This window comes from Myxocyprinus asiaticus, chromosome 36 (genome assembly GCF_019703515.2).
Source record: "Myxocyprinus asiaticus isolate MX2 ecotype Aquarium Trade chromosome 36, UBuf_Myxa_2, whole genome shotgun sequence".
Taxonomy (NCBI): Eukaryota; Metazoa; Chordata; class Actinopteri; order Cypriniformes; family Catostomidae; genus Myxocyprinus; species Myxocyprinus asiaticus.
This window is the reverse complement of record NC_059379.1, coordinates 19,859,778-19,885,071: the sequence shown is the minus strand read 5'-3', so window position 1 is coordinate 19,885,071 and position 25,294 is coordinate 19,859,778. Positions and strand designations below refer to the sequence as shown.

Sequence of the window (25,294 nt, the reverse complement as noted above, 5' to 3'; positions counted from 1 at the left end):
ATTTTCATGTGATGTCAGAACAGATGGTAAAAAATGGCTTGAAAGATTAAAGACTGTCTTAAGTAAATGTGTTTTTTTCAAACTAGTCTCATAGAATAAATGTTACTATAACCACATTTTTGCAAACTGAGTTTTATGTGCCATGGTCTACGTTTCCCTGCAGTTTCCTGGTGAAATATACACTAGCGGCGCTACAACAACTGTGTGTTTTATTCACTTTCACATAAATAATTTCTCACAAAAACCACTACAATGGCCGATTATGACTTTATTTACTGTACACTTTTAACTCGATTATTTACATCCTGCTATTTAATGATATCGACACACTTTTACTCTAATGCATCACTTGAAAAATTATACATTTTAACGCTTGGTTTACAGACCCACCCATATTTACACACTTATTCCAGTGTGATTAACTTGCATAGTCGCTCACCTGATTAGCATTGAACATAGAATTCGTAGACTACGGTTCGAACCCTGCCAAGGATGCTTGATACGAAAGTGCCATAGAAATGACACAAAATGATGTGGTTTCTTCAGAAAATGTGCTTTTTATGTTGCATTTGCATTAAAAACAATATCGGTTAAGTTTAGGTGTTGGTTAAGAGTAAGGATGTCTATTTTGTTCACCTCTCGTTTATCTTTTAGGATACTATTGGTTAGGTTTAGGTTAAGTTTTAGAATAGGGAGGAACGGTTTACTCATTAAAACACACATCTAAACTTCACCTTAAAAACCTTGTCTGATTACAACATCATTTGAGTCACTTTTGACGGCCCCCGCAGGACATTTCACTGGGAAACTGCAGCCAAACGTGTAATACAACACACAATTTTGGTTTGTAAAAATGTTGACTGCTGGTCTAGTATCAGTTTCCAACAGCCAAATCCAAAGTACTGTAGCCGCACAGAGACCTCCAAACAGGGGCGTAACCTCCAAAAGAGGGCTTGGTTACTCCAGAAGTGGGTGGGGCAGCTCCGAAGAATTTAGGGTTAGGTAAGGGTTTGGTTAGTGGTCTCACTATATCTTTGCTGGCCGTTTGGAGCTGCCGCCCCTTTTTGGAACATTGCCAGCAGCTATACCCTTCTCCCAAATCGAACCTTATAGTGAAATGCAAAACTGACTATAGATCAGTGGTTGTGGATAACATTTCCCGACATCGCTTGCTGCATTCATGTGCAGAAAAATTAAGCAATAAATGTTTATAAATAAAAAAATAAAACTTTTCTTAAAGACAGTTATTCATGGATTAAATATGTTGTATTGGTAGCATTAAATATGATTTTATCTAAAAAATTATAATAATTACGTCTCCACTTTATACAGAGCACCCCCATTCTTTTCAGAACCACCCTCAGCGATTTTGATCTGGAAACGGGCCTGGTCCCACCCCAAACTCACACCACTGGTTGAGTCAGTGTAGTCATGACTGGCTGGACAGGCCACTTATACAAAAAGAGGAATGTTTAATAGCACTCCAGAGGCACATTTTTTACACTTTTAAGTGAAATCAACCTACAAATGGCTTAGTTAACGTCAGGGCGGTCCAGGGATAAGGTCGAAATTTTGTGGAATTTCCAGAACATCATGCTTGTTTAGAACCCAACTGATGTAAAATTCAGTTGAAGGCCTATGACTCTGCCAAGGCTTAGAGTTATGAGTGAGAGAATGGAGATATTCAAGTCAGCCTGAAATCCAGCTTGGTTAAGCGTTTTCCTTCTGTTTTGGCTTCATCTCTTTCCTCTCAGTATCGTGTTTGACTGTCAGGTTATTAAACCCCTCTGCCCCCCTTTCCCTAGAAGCATGCATATCCTCAGGAAGCAGAAGTCAACTGTGATGATGTCACAGTGTTTACGATGAAGAGACAGTTTAGGATTTACGTTGGGATGGAGAGAACAATAATGGGGTGTGACTCTGAAAGAACTTTTAATAGGACAAGGAGGACATTGTTTTGTTTACTGTTTAACTTGTTTTTTGGTTACATGTAGACACTTCGTTTCCAGTCTTATTTATATTTAACTTGAAGTGAAAAAGATGATGGCATGTCATAGTACAGTTGCTGTGGTTTCAGGCATAATATTGTTTCTGTCATTACTTTCATGTTTATGTGGCACTTATTAGGCAATTTGTGAGGAGACATTAGTCTGATGAGGCAATTCATCATGAGTCATGAGTCAGTTCTGTCACACCAGAGACTGAGTGAAGTTTAAGTCAACATGAAATTAAAATTCACGTTTACTTTCTCCATGTACATTCCTGGTCTTATTGTGCTTGATTCATTGGTGCAAGTTATCAGGTGGCATCATGCAGCTAATTTTCTTTTTCTTTTTTTTGGGGGGGGGGGGGGACGGGACATTATCCTTTGATGAGATAAGTCTAATAAAATAAAAAGTTCCTTGAAAAAAAAAAAGTTTAAGATATTTTAGTCACACAAGTTTCTCGTGACATGCATGTGGGTAGATGATGAAAAATGCAAATGATCAGCAGAAGGTGTGACTTTCCTATTACAAACAGTATGAACACGGATTTCTGCCACAGTGTTTAAAATACTCTTTTAAAACAAAAATAATCATTCAACTTAACTATGAAATTTACAAATCCTCTTTTTTTGCATTCAAAATCCTCTTGTTAAAAAATCCTGAAAGGGCATAAAGCCTTTTTTTTTTCAAATGTTTGTGTTCGCAATTTATGTTCCACTTTTGAAATTACTTTCCTTGTTGACTAACGTCACAAATCTCTCTCTTTTTCAACCCCTCCTCTCCAACCCTCTCCATTCTGGTAAGAAATGGCAACTTTTCATTATCCAATCAATTCCTGATGTATAAAAATTAGGGGTTCGACTCACGATACTGAACTCACAGTTCGGTTCTGTTCAAGATTGTTAAAACTAAGCCTGAATCAATCAAAGTTAAGATTGATTTTTATAATTACTTTAGAGACATATGCAAAACAGTTCTTTCGTTCAAAATGTAGCAAAAATAGTACTGTTCTTTAAAATGTGCTAAATGAGCTTAAGGATGTACTGGGACTTAAATCCCAGAAGAATGCCGCATTTAAGTTTAAATCTATTTAGTTCTATTTTTTTCGCATTTAGGCCTATTTTGAGTTTTGTTTCTAGTTTACGTTCACCTTTTGTCTCTCATTAGTAGTCTGGTTTTAAGGTTACTCCTTTTGATTCATTCAAAATTCACCAAAATTCTGGTATCCACAATTTAAAATGTACACAAAATACTAATCACAAATTGTTCGATTTCACACTTCAAAATATGTGACAGGAACTAATTTAGATAAAATCAGTTCTTTTTTTCTTCTGCAAATCCAACTGCTGGTTGCAGTAAGGTGAATATAAAAGAGTCTATACGGTTTTACCAGTTGAAAATTCCAGGGAAAAGTGTTCCTTTTCGGTTTGAGGTGTGTTCGTATGTGATGATTCAGTCTTTATCTTCAACAGTGACTCTTTGGAAGGCTCTCCATCTTGATGCTAATCGTATTCCAAGCATTTCAAAAGACCTGTCCTGTTTATGCACATAACAGTGTCATATAATGTACACAAAAAAAAGAAATTATAAACATAGTAGTACAATTATACACAAATATACAAGAAAATAAACTGGTTCTTTGAGACATTACATGGTCTTTCAGTCTCTGGCAGCTGTGCATTTTCCCAAAATGGCTGCTACGCACATGCAAATCAACATGAGCACAGTACATTTTGATAAGTGTTATCTATCAAACTTTCACGTGTCATCCTAACACAAGTACAACCCCAATTCCGAAAAAGTTGGGACAGTATGAAAAATGCTAATTAAAACAAAAAGGAGTGATCTGTAAATTATATTCACCCTTTGCTGTATTGAAAGCACATTATACTACACATTATATTATGTTTTTCCTTGTGAATTTCATTGTTTTTTGAAAATGTACAGTCATTTCAAATCAGATGATTGCAACACATTCCAAAAAAGTTGGGACAGTTGAGTGTTTACCTCAGTGAAACATCACCATTTCTTCTAATAACACTTATTAAGCATTTGGGCACTGAAGATACAAGTTTGTTAAGTTTAGAAAGTGGAATTTTCCCCCAATCATCCATTATTTAGGTCTTTAACTGCACAATTGTATGGGGTCTTCATTGCCGTATGGTGCGCCACACATTCTCAATTGGAGACAGGTCAGGACTGCAGGCATGCCAGTCTAGCACCCACACTCTCTGCTTACACAGCCATGCACTTGAAATCTGGCCAGTATGTGGTTTGAAGTTGTCCTGCTGGAAAATGCAGGGACGTCTCTGGAAAAGACTGTGCTGGATGGCAGTATATGTTGCTCCAATATTTGTACAAATCTGCCTGCATTCATGGTGTTCTTACAGATGTGCGAGTTACCCATGCCATGGGCATTGACACACCCCTGGCCCATACAGACAATGGCTAATAACAGCTTGGATGGCCTTTTTCCTCTTTGGCCCAGATAACACGACGGCTTTGTTTTTCAAAAACTTCAGACCAAAAAACACAGTTCCACTGTTCTACTTTCCATCTAAGATGAGACTGAGCCCAGAGAAGTCGGCAGCGCTTCTGGACATTGTTGATGTAGGGCTTCTGCTTTGCATAGTAAAGTCTTAACTTGCATCTATGGATGCAGCGGCGAGTGGTGTTGACTAACAAAGGTTTACTAAAGTTATCCCAAGCCCATGTTCATGATATACATTACAGATGAATGCCGTTTTTTAAGACAGTGACGTCTGAGGGATCAGAGATCACACGCATTCAGAAATGGTTTTCGTCTTGCCCTTTACGCACTGAGATTTGACCAGATTCCTTGAATCTTTTAACTATATTGTGCACTGTAGAGGGTTGAATGCCCCAAATCCTTCCAATTGTCTTTGGGGAACATTGTTCTCAAAGTGCTGGATTATTTTCTGAAGTATCTGTTGGAAAATTGACAAGTCTTGAATGATCCTTCCTTTTGAAGGACTAGGCTGTTTTTGGAGGCTCCCTATATACTATATATATATAGACATGATTGCCTCACCTGTTTCACAACGCCTTGCTATTTCAACTCCTCAAATTGTTATTAGTCTTAAATTGCCCCGTCTCAACTTTTTTGGAGTATGTTGCAATCATCTGATTTGAAATTACTGTACATTTTCAAAAAAACAATGAAATTCACAAGGAAAATGTCCTGGTTACTTTCGTAACCTCTGTTCGTTCCCTGATGGAGGGAACGAGACGTTGTATCGATGTAGTGACACTAGGGCTCGCCCTTGGGAGCCCCAAACACCTCTGATCTTTGAGAAAAGGCCAATGGGAATTGGCAAGTGGAATTTGTATGTCACTCCCCCAGACATACGGGTATAAAAGGAGCTGGCTTGCAACCACTCATTCAGGTTTTGTGCTGAGGAGCCGAGACAGGGTCTCGGCCATTTCAGCGGGTAGTTCAGTGTTGTGGCAGGAGGAACACAACGTCTCATTCCCTCCATCAGGGAACGGAGGTTACAAAGGTAACCAGGATGTTCCCTATCTGTCACTCACTCGACGTTGTGTTGATGTAGTGACACTAGGGGTCCCTATATGAAACGCCACAACTAGCTGAATTGTGTTACGTGAACTGACGGTGCGAGACGGGCAGACCATTGCGTGCCTCGTAGCCAGCACACCTGGCCGTCACGTAACCTCCCCCAACGCTCCTACGAGCGTCGTACGGTCCCTTGCACCTCAGGGACAAGTCAACTGCCCAAAATGGGGACAGGCCACCCCAGCCTTGGCCTCTTCTCTTCTTTTTTCTCCCCAAAAAACAGTGGAAATCGTTCAGCTGGGGGCCATAAATGTCCGCGTCAGAGGGTGTCCATTCCCAAGGGGAAGACACCGCGGAGACCCACAGCCCGAAGGGGAGGCAACTGTTTGGAAATACGTCACATGGTCTTACCGAATTCTGTTGGCAGTGTCGCATGTGGGGATGTCCCTATGGTACGTCCTACCCAGAGGGGATGGAGCTCTACAAACACGGTGACCAGTGGCAGAGGGGAACTCTGCCCAAGGAAGACACGGGTTTACCAACGGAGAAACTGTCTCGCGGAAGATACATCACACAGGGCCTAATAGCACACGTACTGGGCCAGCGTCGAGTTTCTCTGCGAACTCGCCTGCCACAGAGCTAAGGAGGAAGGACATCCAGGATCCACGACCTCGTGAACATGGCTGGGGGTAAAAAGCGCACGTCTCCCCCTCCAGGAGGGGAAAGGCACTGTATGCAAGTGGTACACCCAGCCAGTTGTCCCACCAACTTACCTGTTCGTACCTGACAACACACGGGATGAACCGGCTCAACCCGGAGATTGAGGAACCTCACGAAGGTATTGGGCGTTGCCCAGCACGCTGCTCTACCGATGTCTGCCAAAGAGGCACCACTGGTCGGGGCCCAGGAGGCCGCCACACTCCTGGTGGAGTGTGCCCGAAGCCCCAAGGGGGGCGGCACATCCTGGGCGTGGTATGCCAAAGCGATGGAGTCAAAGACCCAGTGGGCGATCCTCTGTTTGGAGACAGCGCTCCCATTCCGCTGTCCTCCGAAGTAGACATAGAGCTGCTCAGAGCCAACGAAAAGGCTGAGTCTGCCTCCTCCTGGGGCAGCTTCGCTTGCAGGTTCACCACCTGATCCCTAAACGGGGTAGTAGGAACCTTGGGCATATAGCTTGGCCGGGGCCTCAGGACCACGTGAGAGAATTCCGGATCAAATTCCAGGCATGTGTCGCTGACAGAGAACGCCTGCAGGTTCCCTACCCTCTTGATGGACGTGAGCTCAGTCAGGAGGACTCAGCTGACTCCAGGGCTCAAACGGGGCTCCCCGCAGGACCACGGAGAGATCCCATGAGGGAACGAGGCACAGTCTGATAGGACTTAGCCTCCTCGTGCCTCTAAGGAACCTGATGATCAGGTCATGCTTCCCTAAATACCGTCAACTGCATTGTGGTGCGCCGCCATAGTGGCCATGTACACCCTCAAGGTGGGGGGGACAGCCGCCCCACCAGCCTCTCCTGCAGGAAGGAAAGCACTGACCCGACTGCGCATCTCTGGGGGTCTTCGTGTCAGGAAGAACACTACTTAGTGAACAGACGCCAATGCAAGGCATACAAGCGCCTCATAGATGGAGCCCTAGCCTGAGTGATCGTGTCTACCACCGCAGGTGGTAGGCCACTTAGGTCTTCTGCATCCCATCTAAGGGCCAAACATGGACACTCCAGAGCACTGGTCACCCAGGATGTGAGTGGCTCGCAACGACTTGAGTCGCTGCTGACTCCAGAGGAGGAGGCTGTGGGCAAGTTGCGACATGCGACGCAAGTACAAGCCGCCTTAGCGGCTAATGTACGCTACCATCACCGTCTGGACCAACACGTGCTTGTCCTGGATCAACGGCCAAAGCCTCCGCAGGGTGAGCAACAGTGCCAGCAACTCGAGGCAGTTGACATGCACACAGCGCCCCAGCCACGCTCTGAGGTGTCTGTCATAACCACGATGCGCCTGGGGTACTTGCACTAAGGGGACTCCTGCCTGCAGGAATGCAAGGCCCGTCCAAGGGCTGAACAAGTAGCGGCAGATCGGCGTGATGACCACGCGATGTGTGCCGCGGCGCATGCCCATCTCACGACTTGAGTCTGATGCCAGTGCTGAAGCGGTCTCATATGCATCAACCCGGCATGACTGCCATTGAGGACGCCATATGCCCCAGGAGCCTCTAAAAATGTTTCAGTGGGACCACCGTGCTCCGCCTGAACAACTTCAGGCAGTTCAGCACTGACTGCGTGCACTCGCTCGTGAGGCACACCATCATAGAGACCCGAGAAAAGAGATGCTCTGTACCGGTGAGAGCTGCTCTTTCCCCAGTTGACCCGAAGCCCCAACCGGCTTAGGTGCCTGAGCACCAGGTCCCTGTGCACACACAACAAGTCTCGAGAGTGAGCTAGAGCCATCCAGTCATCGAGACAGTTGAGGATGTGGACACCCACTTCCCTTAGTGGGGCAAGGGCTGCCTCTGTGACTTCCGTGAAGACGTGGGGCGACAGAGACTGACTGAAGGGGAGGACCTTGTACTGGTGCGCCCGGCCCTCTAAGGCGAACCGAAGAAAGGGCCTGTGCCGAGGAGAAACCAAGATGTTGAAGTACGCGTCCTTCAGGTCTACTGCCGCGAACCAATCCTGATGCTGGATGCTCTCTAAAATGCATTTCCACGTCATCATCTTGAACGGGAGTCTGTGCAAGGCCGGGTTCAGAACTCACAGGTCCGGGATTGGCCGCAACCCACCACCTTTCATTGGTACGATGGAGTAGGGGCCGTAGAACCCCTTCTTCATCTTGGCTGGAGGGACAGGCTCTACCGCGTCCTTCCGCAGAAGGGATGCGATCTCCACACCCAGGGCAGCGGCGTTCTTGCCCTGCACTTGAGGTAAAACGGACTCCACTGAACCTGGGTGGGTGCCTGACGAACTGAATCGCATAGCCAAGTCGGACGGTCCCGGTCAGCCATCGCGATGGGTTGGGGAGCACAAGCCACACCCCCAAGCTCCGGGTGAGGGGGACCAAGGAGACAATCACGTAGGATTTACCAGCGGGTGGGGCCTCACGACGGGGTGGAGCCGGAGGCACCACGTTGAGGGGGCTCAGACCCCAAACTCGTGGGCATGCTGAGTCTGGGGACATCGAAGCACTTACCTGGCTCTGGGTACCCACCATAGGACCGGTCAGCAACTGGGGAGGAGGAAACTGTCTTTGTAATCTGTCACAACCTCCCGGGCATGGGTGTGTTATGCTGCAGCTCGGCGCGCAGGAGTGGGGGGGCCCACCTCCGCAGCGTCGTGCCTGCCATAAATGTTTGGTGTAAATAAATTCTCCTCCTGGCCCTCCACCGGGGGATGGAGTGGCCTGCTTACCATCTCTAGGCCTGCAGCAGGTCTCCACGTGCCTGGGTCGCCCATCTCAGGGACACCTTGAAGCTTTTCTTGGGTTCTTGGCGGCGGGCCGTGAGATGGGGGCGTCTGCTTCCTGCGGGCTGTGGCGGAGCCGGTGTCGTCGCCACAGGGGGACGCCCCTGGCAACGAGCAGACGGGGTACGGGATCTTAGTCCGCACTGGGGCAGGATATGCTTAATAGCCTCCATCTGCTTCTCAACCACCAAGAACTGCTGGGCAAAGTCCTCGACGGTGTCACCGAATAGGCCATCCTGGGAGACGGGGGCGTCAAGGAACCGTAACTTGTCAGCCTCCCTCATCTCGACCAAGTTGAGCCATAGATGGCGCTCCTGGACCATCAGGGTGGACATCGCCTGCCTGAGAGTCCGTGCTGTGACCTTCGTTGCCTGGAGGGTGAGATCGGTCGCCGAGCGCAGCTCTTGCATCAATCCTGGGTCAGAACTACTCTCGTGCAGTTCTCTTAGCACCCTGGCTTGGTGCACCTGCAGGAGAGCTATGGCGTGCAGGGCGGAGGCGGCCTGTCCAGTGGCACTGTAGGCTTTAGTCTCCAGAGATGACGTAAACCTACAGGCACTGGAAGGGTGTCTTGGGCGGTTCCGCCAGGTGGCAGCGTTTTGCGGGTACAGGTGCACCGCAACCGCCTTATCCACCTGGGAAATCGCAGAGTACCCCCTGGCAGCCCCACCGTCGAGGGTAGTGAGAGCGGAGGAGCTCAGAGACCGGGTCTGGGCAGTGAAATCATGCACCTCCAGGAAGAAAGGGACCAGGGTGGGGCGCGGCCATGAGCAGCGCTCCGAACCCAGAAACCAATCGTCAAGCCATGAGGGTTCTGGGGTGTGTGAAGGATTCCACTCCAGCCCAACGTTCACAGCCGCCCGGGCAAGCATGGCCGCCAGTTCTACATCGGCCTGTAACTGGGCGACCGCATCCGAAGGTGGGAGCCCAGTCAAGTCCTCAGCATCAGACTGGACTAGCCCGCTCTCTGATGCTGCAATCGAGAGCTCATCCACTTCAGGAGCACCGAATGAGATTGCGAACTCGCCCTGAGACGAGCCGACGGTCTCATCCCAGAACTCGACCGGGGCAATTGAGCATACTGGGGAATGGGAGGTCCGTGGGGAGTTACCCAGCGGAGCGACTCCCATAGGGGTCCCCAAATCACCCCCAGTGCTAACCGACACGGCCTCAAAACCATAGGTAGAAGGACCGAGGCGGGGAGCCGCTGGGGTGGCTTTCCCTCTAACGAAGGAAAGCCGCAACTGCAACGTTGTCATGGTCATGTTCTCTGCGAGGGCAGCGCCCAAGCATGTAAGACAGCGATCTTGGCCATCGGAAGCGGAGAGGTAACGACCGCAACTAGGAAATAAACACAGATGTTAAGGCATCTTTAAAAAGACGCTCTCCATCAGTACCACTCTTTTAGTAGGGAAAATATACTTTTATCGCAAGAATATATACTCTTTTAGACTGTCGAAGCACCCAGAGGCGTTCTCTGCACTCCACCAGTGCACGAGCGGGAGAAGCCGCTGTAATGCGCTGTAAACGCCAACAGTTTTTTAGAGGTGAATGGAATGGCAGAGGATTCAGCTTGCTGAACACAACCGCTCTGCTCCGAAGAAAAAATCTGAATGAGTGATTGCGAGCCAGCTCCTTTTATACCCGTATGTCCGGGGAAGTGGCATGCAAATTCCACTCACCAATTCCCATTGGTCTTTTCTCAAAGATCAGAGGTGTTTGGGGCTCCCAAGGGCGACCCCTAGTGTCACTACATCGACACAACATTGAGTGAGTGACAGATAGGGAATATAATATAATGTGTAGTTTTAGTGCTTTCAATATAGCAAAGGGTGAATATAATTTACAAATCACTCCTTTTTGTTTTTATTAGCATTTTTCATACTGTCCCAACTTTTTTGGAATTGGGGTTGTAGAATAAAAACACAAATTTTCCACCAATATCTTGGCTAATAGTCACAAAAATACATATTTTATGAGGAAAGGATCAAATTAAAACTCACCAAATCGGTTTCTCTCAATTTCCCAATTTTCAGTTAACTCCAGGTGAATTCACAGATACATTGAAGGATTTAGAACAAACCTTAATCAACATAAACACTCTTTCAGCCACATTTAGGTAAGGATTTTACCAATTATTTCATTTTATTTTATTTATTTTATTTATTTTTTTTGGCCGATCAGTTTTCGCATCTTCTCTAATCAGCTCATCTCTCTCACTCTTTCTCATCATTGGCACACATGCTCATCTCTTAAAGGGGCTGCGTGCCCTTTTTCTGATTTATGTTACAAATATTTTTAGGACTTATTAATTGATTTGTTTAGTAACCCAGAATGTTAAATGAGTGTTTATTTTTTAAATTTTATGCATTTACATTCACAATTTATGTATTATGAGTTTGAAAATCTACACTGGGTTACACCCTGCCCTCTTTACTCCATGCAAGTCCGTTTGCATAACACTAATTGTCTGTACTGTTATAGGTTCAGGGAACTCAGTTTCAATAGTCTGTTCTATGAGTGAATTTGTGTAGGCTGTGTTCAAACCTTGAAACAAGGATTAAATAATAGTGGCTAGGGGGTTTCCCAACTCTGGGAGAGTCAACCTTTTGGACTTCTCTCTTATTCTGGTAGATCTCCTTAAGGCTTTCATGTGATTTACACCTTGCTCATTTTCCTCCTCAGGTACATCAAACTCATTGCAATGCACTTCATTAGTTTCAAACGGAATGTCAAGTGAGTTTTCTTTAGCACAAGTTGGATCCATTTTAGACTGTTTCTCCATGCTCATTTCAGGTAGGTCATGATTTCAGAGCTCACTCCAGGTAAGTAATCTTTCTCTTGTACATTTTCCTTTTCAGGTTCCTCAGTTTCTGGTAAGTATTATTTTTCAGGTAAGTATTCTGTTGGTTTTATGTCTTCTCCTCTAGGTAGGGTTTTGGAATTTACATTACCAGGAAATTCTTCAGTGATAGCTTCTAGATTGGAAGGGATTCATTCAGCAGGACTAATGGATGAAAGAGACGGTTCTTTTGGATGTTTCATCACATCATACTGTTGGACAAACCATGTGGTGTTTGATGTTGGGAGTTCTTCAGAGATGTGGGTTAACCATTCATCATTATCATCATTGCTCATGTAACACTCTTGATCTTCTTGGCTGTCAGCATCAGGATTTTGTCGTGTTACTGGCGTTTTCTTGTTTTGGACACAGCTTGACTCTCTTCAACAGGTGCTGATAAAAACCCACAGGGTAGTAAGAAGTCTCTACGTAATGTTCGTATGGGACCATCTTTGCTTTCAGGTTTGACAGTGTAAACTGGGAGTTCATCTGCACGGCTTATGACAATGTGCACAGCAGACTCCCATTTATCTGCCAGTTTGTGCTTACCTCGCAGGTGTATATGTTTGGCCAAGACATGGTCACCAATCTTCAGAGTGGATTCTGTGACTATTTTATTATATCTTTTCAGGGTTTGGACATACTCAGAGTGTGATTTTTGGTGACTCTATCTCAAAGGGACATTGAATGCAAGGTCTCCTGGCAGTCTAGGCTGTCACCCGAACATCAGTTCATATGGTGTGAACCCTGTTTGTTTCATGCTTTGTAAAGTTGTAAGCATGTACAGTTGGCTTGACAAAATCATGCCAATGTCTCTTTTCATGATCTTTAAAGGGTTGAGTAAGCGATTCCTGAGAAAGACTGTTGATATTTTAACTCAACAGCCAAACAAACACACCCCTTCCTTCAGTGCTCCTTCAGAAGCTTCACCCCCCCCCCCCCCCAATTTATGCACGCACATTGCCAAGGCAACAACACTAACAACTGGGCTAGCTGACAAAAAGACAAATATGGAGGAATCCGGTGCGTCTGCTGCCCGAGGGTAAGTTGGCCTCAATAAGTGGAAGCAATTTTTATCGCTATGAAAATTCAGGTGGCATATGTTTTTTTTATAGTACTGTAAAGTGTGTGCCAATAACCCTGTCAATAGGTGTGGAAGCAAAATACTTATCTTAGCCAAAGTCTAAGCCGAGGACAAACTTAGCCAGTGAATCAATATCATTATCGCTAGTAACTTCAACACTGTACTAGCAAACTTGTGTTTTTAGGCTGTCGTGGCTATAAAAACCTTTGCAAAAGTTGTACGGACAAATACCATAATAATGAGTGAACAACAACACAGCAAATAATGTAAATAATGTTAGCTAGGTAGTTGGTTAGCAAACTGTTGCTACAGTTGCTGTTGCAAAGATAACATGCAGACAGGACAAGATGGTTTCCCAGAGCCAGCACACCAGCTCCAGAAAGCGACACTCACAACTCTCCTGCTACTATAGCTAAAATCACAACAACAGCATATCTTGGTTCTGTAAAACATAGCAAAAAATAATGTTACCCACCTATCAAGCAGAAACAGAGCAACCTCCGCATCTGTCTTCAGGCCTTTCAGTTCTCACAGGTCTGTCCACCATTGGAAAGCCTCTCCGATGTTTATGCAGCTTCTAGCCCTTGCCTGATCACACCCCCTCTTTTTCATTTTATATTCGCCTGACCTTTTTCTCTTGGGCTGTTTCTCAGCCATCTCTCCTGCTGAGTTCAGCAAGTTAACATTAGCCATATTTACCGTCCCTCTTCTTCTAATGAATTTCCTTCTCGCTCACTGCCCCATTTCCCCCATCCCCCCCCCCCCCCCCCCAACCTGTGCATGAGCACCAACCACCCCCTGTTGCTGGTTGGCTGGAATAGTGTTGTGTGGATCGGCCCGATCCACTTTGTTTATTTTTCCATTTACAGAGCCAGGGCTGTGTACAAACACTGGATTTTTTTCAACACACACACAGAACGGACAGCTAGCAGTGCATGAAGAGATATTTGTGGAATTTGACAAAAAGTGTATTGGATTAAAATTACTTACTCCACCTTTAAGGGTACCCAGCATGTTTAACACTGTATGGTTGACCCGTTCTACAGGGTTTCCTCTTGGGTGGTATGGTGTGGTTCGGACCTTGTGAATCCCTGCAATTTCACATAACCCTTTAATTGTACGGGATTCAAAATCTGGGCCTTGATCGCCATGTAGCCTTTCAGGGATGCCATAGTGAACGATGAAGTTTTCCCAAAGACACTTTGCCACAGTCCTGGCTTTTTAATTTGAAGTAGGGATCGCTATTGCATATTTCGTGAAGATGTCAGTTATTACCAGGATATCCTTCACGTTACTGCAGTCTGGCTCCAATGGTAGGAAGTCCATACAGACTAGTTCATGCGGTCCAGTGACTTGGATATTTAATAGCGGAGCTGCCTTCTCTAGCAGTGCTTTGCAACACACAACAATGGCAGTTCTTGATCTTATTTTCAATGTCATTTGCTATCCTGGGCCAATAGAAACGAGTTCTGGCAAGATCAAGGGTTCATTCAAGCCCTAATTGACCGATATCATCGTGTAAACTTTTCAGACAATACTTCTTAACTGTTCTGGAAGGACCAACTGATAATTTATTTGTTCACCAATGTTTCAATTTCTGTAGAGAATTCCATTCTTTAGCTCCAACTTTTTCCACTTTCGCATCAGGAGAGGAAACTCGGGTAATTCTTTCCTCACCATAGTTGGCGAAGTTTCTCCTGACTCCAAGTGAAGGATAACTTCTCGTATTGCAGAGTCTGCTCTTTGATTTTCTTTCAGCTCTGTTTCAGACATACTGGGAACAACAGGAAATCCATCAAAACACTCAAAAGTCTCAGGGACGCATCTGGACACATGGAGAGGGTCTCAACAAGGGGAATACAGTCCACACTGTCCATGGTTTTACGCACCGGGTATCTGTCACAGATTGCTTGGATTACATCTTGAGGAACAAGAGTGGACTCTTCAGCTTCAGGTAAGTGGTGTAAAGCAAACTGACAAATGTGTTTCTGTTCTTTTAGAGATACAAGGTCATTGGTGAGACCTCCATGAGTATGCCTTGAAAGACCATCGGCATCAAGGTTAGACTTTCCTGGTCGATACTGGAGCTTGAAAGAGAAAGTTGAAAGGATAGACAACCAACGGTAACTTGTTGCATTCAATTTAGTGGATCTTAAAATGTATGTTAGGGGATTGCTGTCTGTGACTATATTGAAAGTGCTCCCATATAGTTTGTCACTAAATGTTTCTGTGACGGCCCACTTAAAGGCCAAGAACTCACGTTTGTGGGCAGGATAACGAGCTTCACTCTTCGATTGCCCACGACTTACAAATGCTATGACACGCATGTTTCTCTCATGCTCTTGGTAGAGCGCTGCTCCTAACCCAGTAGTACTTGCGGCAGTCCTGGGTCAGCAAAACCCAAAACTCAAAGGCTTTTTGACAGCTATTAGTCCATCGCCTGCTGAAAGGCTCCTTGGGATTCAAATACTGTTTACTGGGGCTTTTGACTTTGAAGTTTTTCTTTAGAGGTGGATAACCAGCCATCAAATCATTTAGTGGCTTCACAAATTTGCCATAATGCTTGATGAATCTTTGGTAATAACTGTAGAATCCAAAAAAATGAACACAGTTCTTTTAGATTCCTTGGATTTGGCCAGGTCTTTATTGCTTCATTTTTCTGAGGATCTGTTTCAACACCTTGCTGGGATACAATATGGCCCAAGTATTTCACATATGTCTGAAAGAACTTGCATTTCTTAAGGGACAGCTTCAAACCATACTCCTTTAGACAATTTAACACATGAAGAAGATGTTGTTCATGCTCTTTAAGAGATTTTGAGAACGCAATCAGGTTGTCTAGAAAAACGAGGACTTCTTTGAGGTTTGTATTGCCCATGCATTTTTCCATCAACCTTTGAAATGTTCTGGGAGCATTGGGGATCCCCTGTGGTATCCTATTGAACTCCCAGAATCCTAATGGACATACAAAGGCTGTTTTATGTTTGTCTGATTCCTCCATTTCAGTTTTATAATATCCAGACTTGAGGTCCAGAACAGAGAACCACTTGGAACATCTGAGTGCTGAGAAGGTTTCTTCCAAATTTGGTAAGGCATAAGCATCTTTTACTGTCTACAGATTCAGCTTTCTGTAATCAATACAGAGCCTCACTTCTCCATTCTTCTTCCTTACTACTACAATGAATGAAGAAAAAGAAGACTCAGATTCACGAATAAATTCAGCTTCAAGTAACTCTTCCAGATGTCTTCAGACAGCCTCAAGGTCATTTGGGTGAATAGGCCTAGTTTTTTGCTTGAAGGGTGTAGGGCTTTACTGGTTGTTTAGATCAGTGTTACATCAGAAATAATTAATAATTATTTCTTTAGTTATTAATTAATATTTAAATTAAAGAATAGAATCTAACTCATTAAAACCTCATATGGGGCTCCAGTAAATGTAGTGCGCTATGTTTAGGAGCGGGTTTGGTTATCAGCAATAATTAATAATTATCAAAGATAATTATTAATTATTAAAATCAATAGAACATTGATTTGAATCAATGTTAGCTTTTTTTAATCCTTTAAATCAACAGTTATCAAAGATAATCATTAATTGTTAACATCGATGAAACATTGATTAAAATTAACACTAGCATATTGATCCTTCAAATTCAACAATCATCAAAGATAATGATCAATTATCAAAAATCAATAGAATATTAATAAGGATTCATATCGCCGGGGCACCACCCTGGAATCAGGGACTAATAACCAGATAGTATAACAGTCTCAATATTAGATTGTTCTCTTAGGAAAATCGACATCGATTTTCAAAAAAAAAAACAATGAAGGCTTGAATCTGAGCACTGACATCCCGTCAGCATTTGACACAGGTGTATTCAAAACAAACCAAAACACTTCTCTTTGAAATATAACAAAGTTTATTTATGCTGTAATATCAATTAATAATTAATACAATGCAGTCAGTAAACTTCCGACTTACAACTACATACTAAACAGTGACATGATTAGATAGGGTAACCAAAATAATCCTATGACACATGAGGAAGGTGTGTGTGTGTAAGAGAGGGCGAATGTGTGTGTGTGTGTGTGTGTGTAAGGAGGGACGCGCACAAAATGGCAGACGTGACTCTCGTGGAGAGTATGTCACGTGAGATTTCCGGCCAGAGAATATGGCCACGAATGTGGGCGGAGAGAAACCGGTCAATGGTGTCTACCAGTTTACCACGTGTCTCCGCTTGTACGATAACTTAGGGACAAAGCTGAGCTTTATCACGAAGTTATCTACTAGCCAAAAGTGTGTGTGAGAATGTTTGTGAGGGGTCGTGCACGTGTGTGTGTGGTTAGTACGAGAGAGAGAGTGAATAAAGTGATGGCACCAAAGCCGGTTTTGCGATCTTGGGAGAGAAAGCAACTGTTAGTTTATCACTCAGAGATGCGGTGGACGGCTCGTAAACCGTCCCGCGGTCTTTCATTCTTTAATGGATAAACTCAGTGTGCCGGTCTCACCCGCGATGGCGGAAATACACAACAGTCCAATGTGGTTGGACTACAACACAGCAAATCTCATTCGTGATAACAGTACATTACAGTAATACCTTCAGTATTATTAGCAGCCATGAGTGGACTCGGCGGTCCATAAACTGTACAAGCAATAACCTTGATACACAAGAATAACACACGATAATATTCTATCTCTGCCCAGAGATAACCTCTTAATTGAATAGAATGTATGTTCATCTGTCCTTTAACTCCTACTCGGTTCCTCAAGGCTCGGGTGATGACGGGAGGCCATTTCCTCGCTCTGTCTGCGGGTGGTACGGCTGCTGATTCTCGGCGGGCTGGCGGAGAAATCAGCGACGTCGACTTGATTGAAGATGGAAGAGAAACCTTTTATCTCTTCACTTCTGCCGGCAAACAGATGAAGATGCGGAATGCTCAGCGGTCTCCTTCGGATCCGTTAGAGTGTTCGGTGGAACACAGAGTAATCTCAACTCGTCCAGCGAGATGGAGATTGTATGGCCACAGTTTCAAGTTGTACGTTACTTCCTTGTGCCACGAGGCTACACCTGAGAGCAGCGATGAGCTGCGTCTACGCACGGCAAGCAAAGTTGTTGGAAGCAAATCCCGGAAGCATCTCAGAGTTATTTCTACTCCCAATGACGTCATGGTTGAGGGCCGTTCTGTTGTGTGCCTCATCCAATAGGAGTTGAAAGTTCGATCCTTTTGTGAGCAAGGCTTCATGGGATTTGTAGTCTGTTTTGGACTCCCTTTGTTTGATTTTGGTGTGGTTTTTATCAGTAAGATTTATGATGGAGTGTGTGGTCAGGCTTTTACGACTGTTAGGCCTGCCTTTGTCTTCTATCTGAATACATGAGGCCCAACAAGGGTGTTTCATTGTGCAGTTTGATGTTATGCTTCATCTTGTGTGTTTGACCAAAGTCAAGATTGTGTAAAGCGAATGCTTCAGGCATAGCAGAAAGCTTTTGTATAATTCTCCTCTTCCATTCTTCAGGTACCGGAGAATCACCAAAGTCAAAGTGCAAATCTTCTGCGACCTTGGAATGTCTGCCTGTTGGTACAGCTTTAGCATGGGTATGTTTGTTGGACAACACTTGCTGTAGGGCATGCATTTCTGCAATGACGCTCTTCCTTGGTATAAAGTTGTGCTCAAAGGTTTGCATACCCTTGGAGAATTGGTAATATATGTACCATTTTTAAAGAAAACATGAGTGAGCAGGCAAAACACATTTCTTTTATTTCTTATGGAATTCATATTAAACTGTAGGTTATAACAGAATGGTACAATCATAAAACAAAACATGGCAACAAAGAAAAAAATGAAATGACCCCTGTTCAAAAGTCTGCATACCCTTAGTTCTTAATACTGTGTATTGCCCCCTTTAGCATCAATGACAGCGTGCAGTCTTTTGTAATAGTTGTCTATGAGGCCCCAAATTCTTGCAGGTGGTATAGCTGCCCATTCGTCTTGGCAAAATGCCTCCAGCTCATGCAGAGTCTTTGGTCGTCTTGCATGAACCGCACGTTTGAGATCTCCCCAGAGTGGCTCGATGATATTAAGGTCAGGCGACTGTGATGGCCACTCCAGAACCTTCACCTTTTTCTGCTGTAACCACTGGAGGGTCAACTTGGCCTTGTGCTTAGGGTCATTGTCATACTGGAAAGTCCAAGAGCGTCCCATGCGCAGCTTTTGTGCAGAAGAATGCAAATTGTCTTCCAGTATTTTCTGATAACATGCTGCATTCATCTTGCCATCAATTTTCACAAGATTCCCCATGCCTTTAGAGCTCCCACCCCCCCAAAACATCAGTGAGCCACCACCATGCTTCACAGTGGGGATGGTATTCTTTTCACTATAGGCCTTGTTGACCCCTCTCCAAACATAGCACTTATGGTTGTGACCATAAAGCTCTATTTTGGTCTCGTCACTCCAAATTACAGTGTGCCAGAAGCTGTGAGGCGTGTCAAGGTGTTTTTGGGCATATTGTAACCTGGCTTTTTTGTGGCATTGGTGCAGTAAAGGCTTCTTTCTGGCAACTCGACCATGCAGCTCATTTTTTTTCAAGTATCGTCGCATTGTGCTCCTTGAAACAACCACACCGTTTTTCCAGAGCAGCCTGTATTTCTCCTGAGGTTACCTGTGGATTTTTCTTTGTATCCCGAACAATTCTTCTGGCAGTTGTGGCTGAAATCTTTCTTGGTCTACCTGACCTTGGCATCAAGAGATCCCCGAATTTTCCACTTCTTAATAAGTGATTGAACAGTACTGACTGGCATTTTCAAGGTTTTGGATATCTTTTTATATCCTTCTCCATCTTTATAAAGTTCCATTACCTTGTTACGTAGGTCTTTTGACAGTTCTTTTCTACTCCCCATGGCCCAGTATCTAGCCTGCTCAGTGCATCCAAGTGAGAGCTAACAAACTCATTGACTATATATACATAGACACTAATTGCAATTTAAAAAGCCACAGGTGTGGGAAATTAACCTTTAATTGCCATTTAAACCTTTGTGTGTCACCTTGTGTGTCTGTAACAAGGCCAAACATTCAAGGGTATGTAAACTTTTGATCAGGGCCATTTGGGTGATTTCTGTTATCATTATGATTTAAAAAGGAGCCAAACAATTATGTGATAATAAATGCTTCATATGATCACTATTCTTAAATAAAAGCATAATCAGTCATATTTTCAAAATCAGTGCCAAAATTTCACCATTTCTGCCAGGGTATGCAAACTTTTGAGCACAACTGTAATGATGTCATTCTCAGGTTCATTTCTCAACACCACTGGCACCTCCCGTGATGGCATTTGGTGTTAGGTAAGTAAACAACTGGTGATCAACGATCCTCCAGCCACAGATGATGTTGCAGGAGGTTCCATCACAACTCATTTCTCTGTGACTTGGCCTCTAACACTCACAGCTCAATCAAGAACAATGTTTTGGCCTGCAGGAATAACAGTTGGCATATCAAGTAGTCTCACACATCTGATGTTACTGTTCACTTTCTGCTTAAGTCTGTGCTCAATATTCTTCACAACAGCTTTAGTATATCCATATATTATTGGTTTGGAATCTGAAGTGTTGATCTCAAAGTGCTTCTCATAGGCTAAATCCAGTGTGTTCGTGCATATTAACACTTTGGGCTGAGCAGTGGTTCCAGTGTCTGGAATGATCAAAGCAAGAGTTGACACTTCAACTTCTGACCCAAGAAAGTCCTCTGGGAAAGTAATGTTTACTTCAAAATAACCCAAGTAAGGAACATCATGGCCATTTGCAGCCTCCACTTCCAACAGGTTATTCAGGGGGTTTAGGGTTAAATTGGATAAGTTCTGCTCAAAGAAGGACTGAGAGATTGTGGTCACTTGAGACCCGGTGTCAAGGAGATACTTGTGCAGTGCACTTGACTCCAACCAGAACCTTGGGTATATGAACAGTGGATGATTTGGTATGACAAGACTTTGGATGGTCTGGGATCTCTGGTCTTGGTGTCGATGGGACTAATTCTACATGTGCTCGCCCTTGTGCATCCCACCACAAGACAGTGTTATAGACAAGACCACCTAAACCGAGACCAAGTCAAGACCAAGACCAAAGTGTATCGAGACCGAGACAAGACCAAGACTTTGAGGAGTTGAGACCAAGTCAAGACCAAGGCAGGGAGAGACCGAGTCAAGACCAAGACCAGACCAGTGCGAGTCCTACACTGCATGACACACTTACAATAAAATGTGGAACATGCAAACCATAGGCACCCCTCAAATTGATCTGAAAGATTCACATTCCCATAAAAACACCCACAGAAAACAAATGAAGATTCCTCTTCATTCACCTCTTTTATTGCCATTATATATATATATATATATATATATATATATATATATATATATATATATATATATATGAGTGTGTGTGTCAGTGTACCATGAGAAATGTCTTGATAAAATAATCAAAAGCCATTGCAGAGGTGAATTTAATGTGTGTGAATTTTCCTTTGTTTTCTATGAGCCAACAAATGCAAACAAACACTAAGGAGATGAAATCAACTTAACCATCTTTATTCAACACTCCTTTTCCAAGTTTTACCATCCACCTAAAACAATAAAATTTTTGTGCAGGCATCACATCAGGTTTTCTGAATGACTCTTCCCATAGAAACCATCATTAAGTACAGAATATGTCAAAAATTATTCAATACTTAAGTCTTCACTTTTCTCTGTCTTTTCTTAAACAATATAGTAAGTTTTTTTTTGTTGTTTTTGAACCAACAACAAGCCTTGTATTAATGTGTGCAATTTGCTAACCACATAGCTAAATCTAGAAAATAGAACAAAGAATGCCAAACAAGCAAAGCAGCCTATTTAAAATGTAACATTTTCATATAAGTAGAGGCGCATTACTCTGTCTCCACTCTCTGCTGTCACATCTCTAGCTCTCTCACCCAAGTGAGGGAACGTTACCTTGGCGTGTAGCATTTATGTCAGAGCCGACATTAACTAACGTTATTGTAACGTAACTTTATATACATTAGCTACATAACTTTATGAGGCCTGTCTCGTCATTGTTTATCACAAGCAAAAACATAACTTGGGAACAACAATTTGTCACTACATGCCTTGTCCCCTCAATCTCTCACAAAGTTAACACTGCATTAGCTACATTCCTCAATTTATGTTAACTAAATTAGGTAGCTTGTGCACCTAGCTAGGCGGCAAATAGCTGGCGAGCAACTGAAACTAGCGCCCTAAAAAACATTAAATACTTAGGTAGCTAATGTGTTTAGCTAATACTCGCTAAATCTCCTTGGGTGAGGGGTGAAGATGAGTTTAGGTATAGATGCTGCGTTCCTTTCAAATAGGATATGGGGATATTCCACTTGATATCTCCAATCTCCGACCATAAGTCAAGTCAAGTCGTTTTTATTTGTATAGCGTTTTCACAACGCACATCGTTTCAAAGCAGCTTTATAGGAAATCATGCATTAACAAAAAATGAAACTGTAATATCTATAAAATCTTAGAGTGATCATTGTGTAGTTTGATTAAATATGATTGTAAATTGTGTATAGATATTAAATAATTAAATAATAATTGTATTTAGAACCCCAGTGAGCAAGCTGAAGGTGACTATGGCAAGGAACACAAAATTCCATAAGATGTTGGTTAATGGAGAAAAATAACCTTGGGAGAAACAAGGCTCACTGTGGGAGCCAGTTCTCCTCTGGCTAAACAACATGAATATAATGCCAGTATTAGTTATTTGTGTGCAGTGCAAGTCATGGTTTTAAATTTGTAAATTAAGTAAGCGTTAAGCATAAAGGCATTCCAATGCCAGATGACGTTTAAGGAAACAAAACTGCAACACTCCCGTTAGCTTAGCAGATGTTTGACTGTCACCAGAGATGTTTCCAAGCAACCCAATTTATAAACAATCTGCAGCGCTAGCATTTGTGCTTCAGGTGTACGATTATCAAATGAGAGTATAATTTACCATGTTTTGAACACCTGCTACTCTGCTAATGTTTGTTAAACAAGCTTTAATATCATGTAATGTAGGAACTTTGACTAATTTATCGATATTATTTAATAAAAGTGAATGTTTATCAATTATTTTGTACATCTTCATCACGCACCTGCATCTCAACAAAATCGGAGTTCGCACAACTTTCCAAGTTTAATTACGACTTCAAGTGACGTTCCATTGCACTTTTCCCATAGGAAGTTGGAAAATCTGACTTTCCGAGTTGAATGGAATGCAGCAAGAGGCAGCTTGCTAACGTTAGCCAGCTAGCTTTGCAAGCATCCCTTACACTTAGCTTACCATTCTTTATGCTTCTTTTCTAAGTGCCGATAAAAGTTTGATGTGGTCCCAGCCGTCTTGGTAAGCATTGCATTGCAGAATTTACATACTGCTGTGTGTTTTCTTTTTGACGCTTTTTTGCAGATGAACTCTTTGTGGTTTAGGTCAGTGTTTCCCAACATTTTTTCTGCCACGGCACACTTTCTACAATGAAAAAATCCCATGGCACACCACTATCCCACATAACCATCGTCGATAGTTTTCCTTTTCAAGATTTTGTCCATGTTTGCTGTCTGTCTTAGTAGCGTGAACTCGTAATGTTTGAAATTAGGCTATGCAAAAAACACAAGTAACATAGGTACAGTACGTTGTATAATGAAGTCACAGATGCTAAGAGTGCTAATTGGAGAATGATAAACCAACAAATTTGTGTATTTTTCAATTTGTAGATTTGTTCTTGCAAATTCATTCAGCAAATAATTTTTTTTAGTTTTTATTTATTTATTTATTTACTGTATTTTCCGGAAATAAAGTCGCACCTGACTATAAGTCACACCAGGTCAAAATCGCGTTGTTGATAGAGAGAAAAAAACCCCACATAAGTCGCACTGACAGAGGTTAGATTCAGCAGGCACTAGGTCCTGGACCTGGCAGCCGCCCGGCCTCCTTTCACCGGTTCAGATGTCAAACGCGCTCTGTGAAGATTACAGTACATCAGAACCTATACACTGTATCACATGGTTTTTGAACTTGTTTAAAACAGGAGAATTTGCTTTTAGTAACTGTATGTAACAGTTTCTCATATTCTTTTTATGTTTCATGAGAGAAACGCGACAAGTAAGCCACATCTGTTCATAACATCTGTTAGTCTGTTGTATTCTATTCATTCTTTTGGTTCACTAACTGAATGATTTTACTACTAAGTGTGATGATGAAGCATCATTTTGTGGGCATGTGAGGAGTTGCGTTTCACAGCGGACTAGAGTTTGTTAGAACAATAATGTTATGATAGACAAAATATTTAAACTGGTTGCATAAAATACTTCGTAATGGAAAATATACTGAATTGGCAACTTTAAAACTCTTCTACCGTCTCTAGGCCTTCACTAAAATCCTGGGAAAACACTGTATTTATTTATTTTGAGGAATTTGATCATTTTCCATGGCACAGCTGACAATCTATCACGGCACGCTAGTGGGCACAGTGGTAGGGAAACACTGGTTTAGGTAGCCAAATTGTTGTACTGAAGATTTGACTGACATCTCTCAGACAGCCACAGTTTCTTCTCCTGTCTCCTGCATTCACTTTCTTGGAGTGTGTGTGAAGAGGGGTGGGGAGGGGTGACAGCCGTTAACAGTAAAAAAAAATTAATTAGAAATGAGTCAAGTTATTGCTTGCATTTGAAGCAAGAAGTTTTACATCCAGTCACAGTAATGATGTTAACAAATAAATCAGACAATGCACAGGCAATTTAGTGACATCCCCGCAGTTGTGGTCTTAACCAGTCTTAAATAAAATCCCGAGTCCTCTTTGTCTGAGACCGAGACAAGACCGAATAAAAATGCGGTCGATTCCGAGACAAGACCAAGACTTTCAAAAAGAGACCAAGACCAATCTCAAGTACTACAATACTGCCACAAGGGCTAGTTCTCGTTTAAAGACTCAGAACCAACTGAGCCGTAGTGGCTGTCCCATACACATTGTCTTTCCTTCAACTGTCTCCTCTTACTTGCCACAAGCGAAAGGTTTGACTCGCTATCGCACACAGAAGCAATGTGCCCATCCTCTCCACAATGGAAACAGTAGCCGGGCTTGGGCCTGTCAAGCATCTTTCTAGTTATGGTAGGTGGAGGATTCTTCATAGTAGGTTTAGGAAAAGGTGCCTTTCTCATTTCAGTGACATTTACTTGGCGGTTTTGGCATTTCTGTACATTTAGTTTTGTAATCTGGCTCTGTAACTCAGTGACTTGCTTTTTCAGGTCAAGGACAGCATTACTTTGGGGCTGCACACTCTTTTCAGCTTGCTTGGTCTTACGTTTGGTGAATTGGCTCTGAAGTTTGGCAACT

The 25,294-nt window shown here is 43.3% G+C and overlaps 1 protein-coding gene across 3 annotated transcripts in view; it reads left to right on the top strand.

The window, feature by feature from the left end:
- The window catches only part of LOC127427460 (junctional cadherin 5-associated protein-like), a 60,115-nt gene that overhangs the window by 14,344 nt on the left and 20,477 nt on the right, over window positions 1-25,294 (top strand). The window lies entirely within an intron of this gene.